This window comes from Schistocerca gregaria, unplaced genomic scaffold (genome assembly GCF_023897955.1).
Source record: "Schistocerca gregaria isolate iqSchGreg1 unplaced genomic scaffold, iqSchGreg1.2 ptg001703l, whole genome shotgun sequence".
NCBI lineage: Eukaryota > Metazoa > Arthropoda > Insecta > Orthoptera > Acrididae > Schistocerca > Schistocerca gregaria.
In genome coordinates, this window is record NW_026062960.1 from 7,501 (window position 1) to 15,000 (window position 7,500).

Consider the following 7,500-nt stretch of genomic DNA (forward strand, 5'->3'; position numbering starts at 1 on the left):
GGTCTCGTGGTCATATTTAGTCTCAGATGGAGTTTACCACCCACTTGGAGCTGCACTCTCAAGCAACCCGACTCGAAGGAGAGGTCCCGCCGACGCTCGCACCGGCCGCTACGGGCCTGGCACCCTCTACGGGCCGTGGCCTCATTCAAGTTGGACTTGGGCTCGGCGCGAGGCGTCGGGGTAGTGGACCCTCCCAAACACCACATGCCACGACAGGCGGCAGCCTGCGGGGTTCGGTGCTGGACTCTTCCCTGTTCGCTCGCCGCTACTGGGGGAATCCTTGTTAGTTTCTTTTCCTCCGCTTAGTAATATGCTTAAATTCAGCGGGTAGTCTCGCCTGCTCTGAGGTCGTTGTACGAGGTGTCGCACGCCACACCGCCAGCCGGCTGTGCACGCTACCGAGAAAGTACCGGTATGCGAACCGCCAGGCGACGGGCGCGCATCGCACGTTTAAGGAGACGCGGCCGGCCACACAGGCGACCACGACACTCCCACGTCTCCGAAGCGGGACAAACGCCGCGCGCTTCAGTATACGTAGCCGACCCTCAGCCAGACGTGGCCCGGGAACGGAATCCATGGACCGCAATGTGCGTTCGAAACGTCGATGTTCATGTGTCCTGCAGTTCACATGTCGACGCGCAATTTGCTGCGTTCTTCATCGACCCACGAGCCGAGTGATCCACCGTCCTGGGTGATCTTTTCCTTTTCAGTCTCCCACTGTCTCTTTCAAGACAGCAGCATTTGCGGGACTGAGGCGTCTGACGGCCCCTGTTCCACTATTTTTTTGTGTCCAACGGCCTCACAGCCGATGGGCGTCGTACGGCTCCACACCGGGGCGGACAGGCACTCGGGCGAACGTCATTCAAAACCGGCGCCAGGCGCCAGGTACCGCAGGCCAGCCGCTCCAGAGCTTCAGCGCTCGTACCACACAACAACAACAACACTTCCGCTAGTTTTGAGAGGCACGCGTGGTTCCGCACGCGGCGCACGGCCACTGCCGTACAGGTAGCGTGTTGCGCGACACGACACGACACGCACATCGAAAGACATGCAGTCTAGTCGGTAATGATCCTTCCGCAGGTTCACCTACGGAAACCTTGTTACGACTTTTACTTCCTCTAAATGATCAAGTTTGGTCATCTTTCCGGTAGCATCGGCAACGACAGAGTCGATGCCGCGTACCAGTCCGAAGACCTCACTAAATCATTCAATCGGTAGTAGCGACGGGCGGTGTGTACAAAGGGCAGGGACGTAATCAACGCGAGCTTATGACTCGCGCTTACTGGGAATTCCTCGTTCATGGGGAACAATTGCAAGCCCCAATCCCTAGCACGAAGGAGGTTCAGCGGGTTACCCCGACCTTTCGGCCTAGGAAGACACGCTGATTCCTTCAGTGTAGCGCGCGTGCGGCCCAGAACATCTAAGGGCATCACAGACCTGTTATTGCTCAATCTCGTGCGGCTAGAAGCCGCCTGTCCCTCTAAGAAGAAAAGTAATCGCTGACAGCACGAAGGATGTCACGCGACTAGTTAGCAGGCTAGAGTCTCGTTCGTTATCGGAATTAACCAGACAAATCGCTCCACCAACTAAGAACGGCCATGCACCACCACCCACCGAATCAAGAAAGAGCTATCAATCTGTCAATCCTTCCGGTGTCCGGGCCTGGTGAGGTTTCCCGTGTTGAGTCAAATTAAGCCGCAGGCTCCACTCCTGGTGGTGCCCTTCCGTCAATTCCTTTAAGTTTCAGCTTTGCAACCATACTTCCCCCGGAACCCAAAAGCTTTGGTTTCCCGGAGGCTGCCCGCCGAGTCATCGGAGGAACTGCGGCGGATCGCTGGCTGGCATCGTTTATGGTTAGAACTAGGGCGGTATCTGATCGCCTTCGAACCTCTAACTTTCGTTCTTGATTAATGAAAACATACTTGGCAAATGCTTTCGCTTCTGTTCGTCTTGCGACGATCCAAGAATTTCACCTCTAACGTCGCAATACGAATGCCCCCGCCTGTCCCTATTAATCATTACCTCGGGTTCCGAAAACCAACAAAATAGAACCGAGGTCCTATTCCATTATTCCATGCACACAGTATTCAGGCGGGCTTGCCTGCTTTAAGCACTCTAATTTGTTCAAAGTAAACGTGCCGGCCCACCGAGACACTCAACAAAGAGCACCCTGGTAGGATATAAACGGGGTCCGCCTCGGGACGCGAAAGCACCCCTTCGGCTCGCCCCACCGGCAGGACGTCCCACGATACATGCCAGTTAAACACCGACGGGCGGTGAACCAACAGCGTGGGACACAAATCCAACTACGAGCTTTTTAACCGCAACAACTTTAATATACGCTATTGGAGCTGGAATTACCGCGGCTGCTGGCACCAGACTTGCCCTCCAATAGATACTCGTTAAAGGATTTAAAGTGTACTCATTCCGATTACGGGGCCTCGGATGAGTCCCGTATCGTTATTTTTCGTCACTACCTCCCCGTGCCGGGAGTGGGTAATTTGCGCGCCTGCTGCCTTCCTTGGATGTGGTAGCCGTTTCTCAGGCTCCCTCTCCGGAATCGAACCCTGATTCCCCGTTACCCGTTACAACCATGGTAGGCGCAGAACCTACCATCGACAGTTGATAAGGCAGACATTTGAAAGATGCGTCGCCGGTACGAGGACCGTGCGATCAGCCCAAAGTTATTCAGAGTCACCAAGGCAAACGGACCAGACAAGCCAATCCGATTGGTTTTGATCTAATAAAAGCGTCCCTTCCATCTCTGGTCGGGACTCTGTTTGCATGTATTAGCTCTAGAATTACCACAGTTATCCAAGTAACGTGGGTACGATCTAAGGAACCATAACTGATTTAATGAGCCATTCGCGGTTTCACCTTAATGCGGCTTGTACTGAGACATGCATGGCTTAATCTTTGAGACAAGCATATGACTACTGGCAGGATCAACCAGGGAGCTGCGTCAACTAGAGCTGAGCAGCCGGCCGCCCGGGAGTGTGTCCCGGGGGCCCGCGCGAACACGCAAGCGTCCGCTCAATTATTCTGCAAACAGGAGGAGGCCGAGCTCCCCTGCACGATACACCTCGAAACCCTCTCAGGTCCCGGCGGCGCGCAGCGCCGTCCTAGGTACTTGGTCGGTTTCGAGAGAGGCGCAATCGCCCGGAGTTAGGCGAGTAGACGGTTTTAGTGCGAACACCCTTGCTCCCAACTGAGCTTGCCGCTGCCGACAGAGGCCCGGGAGCGTGCTGTCGTGGCATTGCCGGCGGGAGACAACACGCGCCACCTATGGTGACCGGCAGCTCCAACGCCAGCGCCACACAAGGGCAAAGCCCCACTTGGGTGCAGAAGCGAACTCTCCCAGCACAGCGCACGCGCCAACACGTCCGCACAACTGCGATACAAACCACCTGCGAGAACCGCTGGGGCGACCGAGCAGCAGACGGCGTCGCGGCGCCGAGTGCCAGGCGGCGGCGCATCCTCAACGCACACAGTCCTCAATCAGACCAGCACACTGCAGATGTCCACCGCGCTTCGCACCGGGCTCGGCTGAACCAACTTTGGCCGCCAGGCGCCGCGTGCAGGGTGCGCCGCAGCGTAGCTGCGCCGCCTGCCGAGCCCGTCGGCTGGCGCTCCTGCCACTCGGCGCCCCCCACCAGCCGCCTGTTGCGCGTGCGCCCACGCAGCGCGCGGCCAACACGCCGGGCGGCCCCCCTTCACCGGCCGGGAACAGTCCCACCAAGCCACCGCCGCGTATCGCTTCATACCCACATGGGCCTAGTCACGTGTGTGGATGTGGCGGGTACCGCTGAAACAACCGGTTAATAGCTGTACCGATCGTCGCCATCACAGATTCACCTCCAGCGTGAACAACCGCTCAACAACGGATTTCCAGTTCATTTGCGTATCTTGGGCAGTAAACGTAGATGTCCACCTACATTTGCGAATTCAACAATTCTTGCATGCCAGGATGTCATGTGTCACGACACGCTACATCAGACCACATACACACTGCGACATGTGCAGAAGAGAACACGTGGAAGGTGGCCCGCGCACGTATGCGATGTCCCTTCCGCGATCCACTGTCAACCGGCATCTGCGGCATGTCCCAGATATGGAACGCGGTCCACCAGGGTAGCACTTTGTGTGAGGCAATACGACAAAGTCGGAATACACGCGTCACTACATCACACGGCTCACGCTGACCTGACCTGACTCACCGCACCACCACCCCCAGCGACCCAGGGTGACATACAATGCGTTCGTACGTTCCTCCCACACGCCTCTACGGCGTACCACAGTGCAACCTAGCTGTTATTGGGAGACGAGACAAGTAGCATCGAGCACAACATATGGAAATTGAGATTCGACACCGTTGGGCACAGCCAGCGTACGGTCACACGTATCACACTACTTCACTCTGTACGTAACTACCGATGATCGGTACAGCGTGTGGGTTACGCGTACGACATCAGCGGACAATGGACACAGACCATACCACGACGTACACTGAGGGCGTCGACATCTGAACGCAACTGAACAGCTGCGAGGCTCATTTAACACTCAAACGCCAGACCGACCAGCTTGAGAGGACGGAGACACAAAGAGAGGGGCAGAGGGGGGGGGGGGGGGCGATATAGTCCTATTGCAGTACAATTGACAGTGGATAGCGGGAATATGTGGAAAGTAAGCAACACTCGCAAGACATCTACATGAGGATAACAACGACACCAGAGATTCCGAGCAGTGAACTATGTTAGGCAAAGGGACAACGTGGGTTAGGTTAAGGGACAACGTGGGTTAGGTTAAGGGACAACGTGGGTTAGGTTAAGGGACAACGTGGGTTAGGTTAAGGGACAACGTGGGTTAGGTTAAGGGACAACGTGGGTTAGGTTAAGGGACAACGTGGGTTAGGTTAAGGGACAACGTGGGTTAGGTTAAGGGACAACGTGGGTTAGGTTAAGGGACAACGTGGGTTAGGTTAAGGGACAACGTGGGTTAGGTTAAGGGACAACGTGGGTTAGGTTAAGGGACAACGTGGGTTAGGTTAAGGGACAACGTGGGTTAGGTTAAGGGACAACGTGGGTTAGGTTAAGGGACAACGTGGGTTAGGTTAAGGGACAACGTGGGTTAGGTTAAGGGACAACGTGGGTTAGGTTAAGGGACAACGTGGGTTAGGTTAAGGGACAACGTGGGTTAGGTTAAGGGACAACGTGGGTTAGGTTAAGGGACAACGTGGGTTAGGTTAAGGGACAACGTGGGTTACGTTAAGGGACAACGTGGGTTACGTTAAGGGACAACGTGGGTTACGTTAAGGGACAACGTGGGTTAGGTTAAGGGACAACGTGGGTTAGGTTAAGGGACAACGTGGGTTAGGTTAAGGGACAACGTGGGTTAGGTTAAGGGACAACGTGGGTTAGGTTAAGGGACAACGTGGGTTAGGTTAAGGGACAACGTGGGTTAGGTTAAGGGACAACGTGGGTTAGGTTAAGGGACAACGTGGGTTAGGTTAAGGGACAACGTGGGTTAGGTTAAGGGACAACGTGGGTTAGGTTAAGGGACAACGTGGGTTAGGTTAAGGGACAACGTGGGTTAGGTTAAGGGACAACGTGGGTTAGGTTAAGGGACAACGTGGGTTAGGTTAAGGGACAACGTGGGTTAGGTTAAGGGACAACGTGGGTTAGGTTAAGGGACAACGTGGGTTAGGTTAAGGGACAACGTGGGTTACGTTAAGGGACAACGTGGGTTACGTTAAGGGACAACGTGGGTTACGTTAAGGGACAACGTGGGTTACGTTAAGGGACAACGTGGGTTACGTTAAGGGACAACGTGGGTTACGTTAAGGGACAACGTGGGTTAGGTTAAGGGACAACGTGGGTTAGGTTAAGGGACAACGTGGGTTAGGTTAAGGGACAACGTGGGTTAGGTTAAGGGACAACGTGGGTTAGGTTAAGGGACAACGTGGGTTAGGTTAAGGGACAACGTGGGTTAGGTTAAGGGACAAATTGAGTTAGGTTAAGGGACAAATTGAGTTAGGTTAAGGGACAAATTGAGTTAGGTTAAGGGACAAATTGAGTTAGGTTAAGGGACAAATTGAGTTAGGTTAAGGGACAAATTGAGTTAGGTTAAGGGACAAATTGAGTTAGGTTAAGGGACAAATTGAGTTAGGTTAAGGGACAAATTGAGTTAGGTTAAGGGACAAATTGAGTTAGGTTAAGGGACAAATTGAGTTAGGTTAAGGGACAAATTGAGTTAGGTTAAGGGACAAATTGAGTTAGGTTAAGGGACAAATTGAGTTAGGTTAAGGGATAATCTGGTACAACCACAGTTAGGTTAAGCGATAATCTGGTACAGCCACAGTTAGGTTAAGCGATAATCTGGTACAGCCACAGTTAGGTTAAGCGATAATCTGGTACAGCCACAGTTAGGTTAAGCGATAATCTGGTACAGCCACAGTTAGGTTAAGCGATAATCTGGTACAGCCACAGTTAGGTTAAGCGATAATCTGGTACAGCCACAGTTAGGTTAAGCGATAATCTGGTACAGCCACAGTTAGGTTAAGCGATAATCTGGTACAGCCACAGTTAGGTTAAGCGATAATCTGGTACAGCCACAGTTAGGTTAAGCGATAATCTGGTACAGCCACAGTTAGGTTAAGCGATAATCTGGTACAGCCACAGTTAGGTTAAGCGATAATCTGGTACAGCCACAGTTAGGTTAAGCGATAATCTGGTACAGCCACAGTTAGGTTAAGCGATAATCTGGTACAGCCACAGTTAGGTTAAGCGATAATCTGGTACAGCCACAGTTAGGTTAAGCGATAATCTGGTACGATAATCTGGTACAGCCACAGTTAGGTTAAGCGATAATCTGGTACAGCCACAGTTAGGTTAAGCGATAATCTGGTACAGCCACAGTTAGGTTAAGCGATAATCTGGTACAGCCACAGTTAGGTTAAGCGATAATCTGGTACAGCCACAGTTAGGTTAAGCGATAATCTGGTACAGCCACAGTTAGGTTAAGCGATAATCTGGTACAGCCACAGTTAGGTTAAGCGATAATCTGGTACAGCCACAGTTAGGTTAAGCGATAATCTGGTACAGCCACAGTTAGGTTAAGCGATAATCTGGTACAGCCACAGTTAGGTTAAGCGATAATCTGGTACAGCCACAGTTAGGTTAAGCGATAATCTGGTACAGCCACAGTTAGGTTAAGCGATAATCTGGTACAGCCACAGTTAGGTTAAGCGATAATCTGGTACAGCCACAGTTAGGTTAAGCGATAATCTGGTACAGCCACAGTTAGGTTAAGCGATAAAGTTGGTTAAATTCGGTATTGTGTGGGAAGGGGGCAGAGAGAGAGTGGGGGGGGGGGGGTGGATAGTTGTGGCAGTACGCGGATGCCTGAGTCACCGTCAGATATGTCACGTCGGTTCGATGCTTGTAGCAAGAGGCTGGCGGGTCTGTGTCTCTCACTTCTGCAATTTTTCATGTGGTATAACAC

At 52.8% G+C, this 7,500-nt stretch overlaps 3 non-coding genes across 3 annotated transcripts in view; all 3 read right to left on the reverse strand.

The window, feature by feature from the left end:
* Positions 1–351, reverse strand: part of LOC126334141 (large subunit ribosomal RNA) — a 4,222-nt gene extending 3,871 nt beyond the window's left edge. The window contains exon 1 of the ribosomal RNA XR_007564577.1: positions 1–351. This exon is cut by the window's left edge and continues 3,871 nt beyond it. This is a non-coding gene — a ribosomal RNA (large subunit ribosomal RNA).
* A 188-nt stretch (positions 352–539) lies between these two features.
* Positions 540–694, reverse strand: LOC126334136 (5.8S ribosomal RNA). The gene has a single exon (XR_007564572.1). It is a non-coding gene; the product is annotated as a 5.8S ribosomal RNA (ribosomal RNA).
* Positions 695–1,063: 369 nt separating this feature from the next.
* Positions 1,064–2,956, reverse strand: LOC126334139 (small subunit ribosomal RNA). The gene has a single exon (XR_007564575.1). It is a non-coding gene; the product is annotated as a small subunit ribosomal RNA (ribosomal RNA).
* Between the last annotated feature and the right edge of the window lie 4,544 nt (positions 2,957–7,500).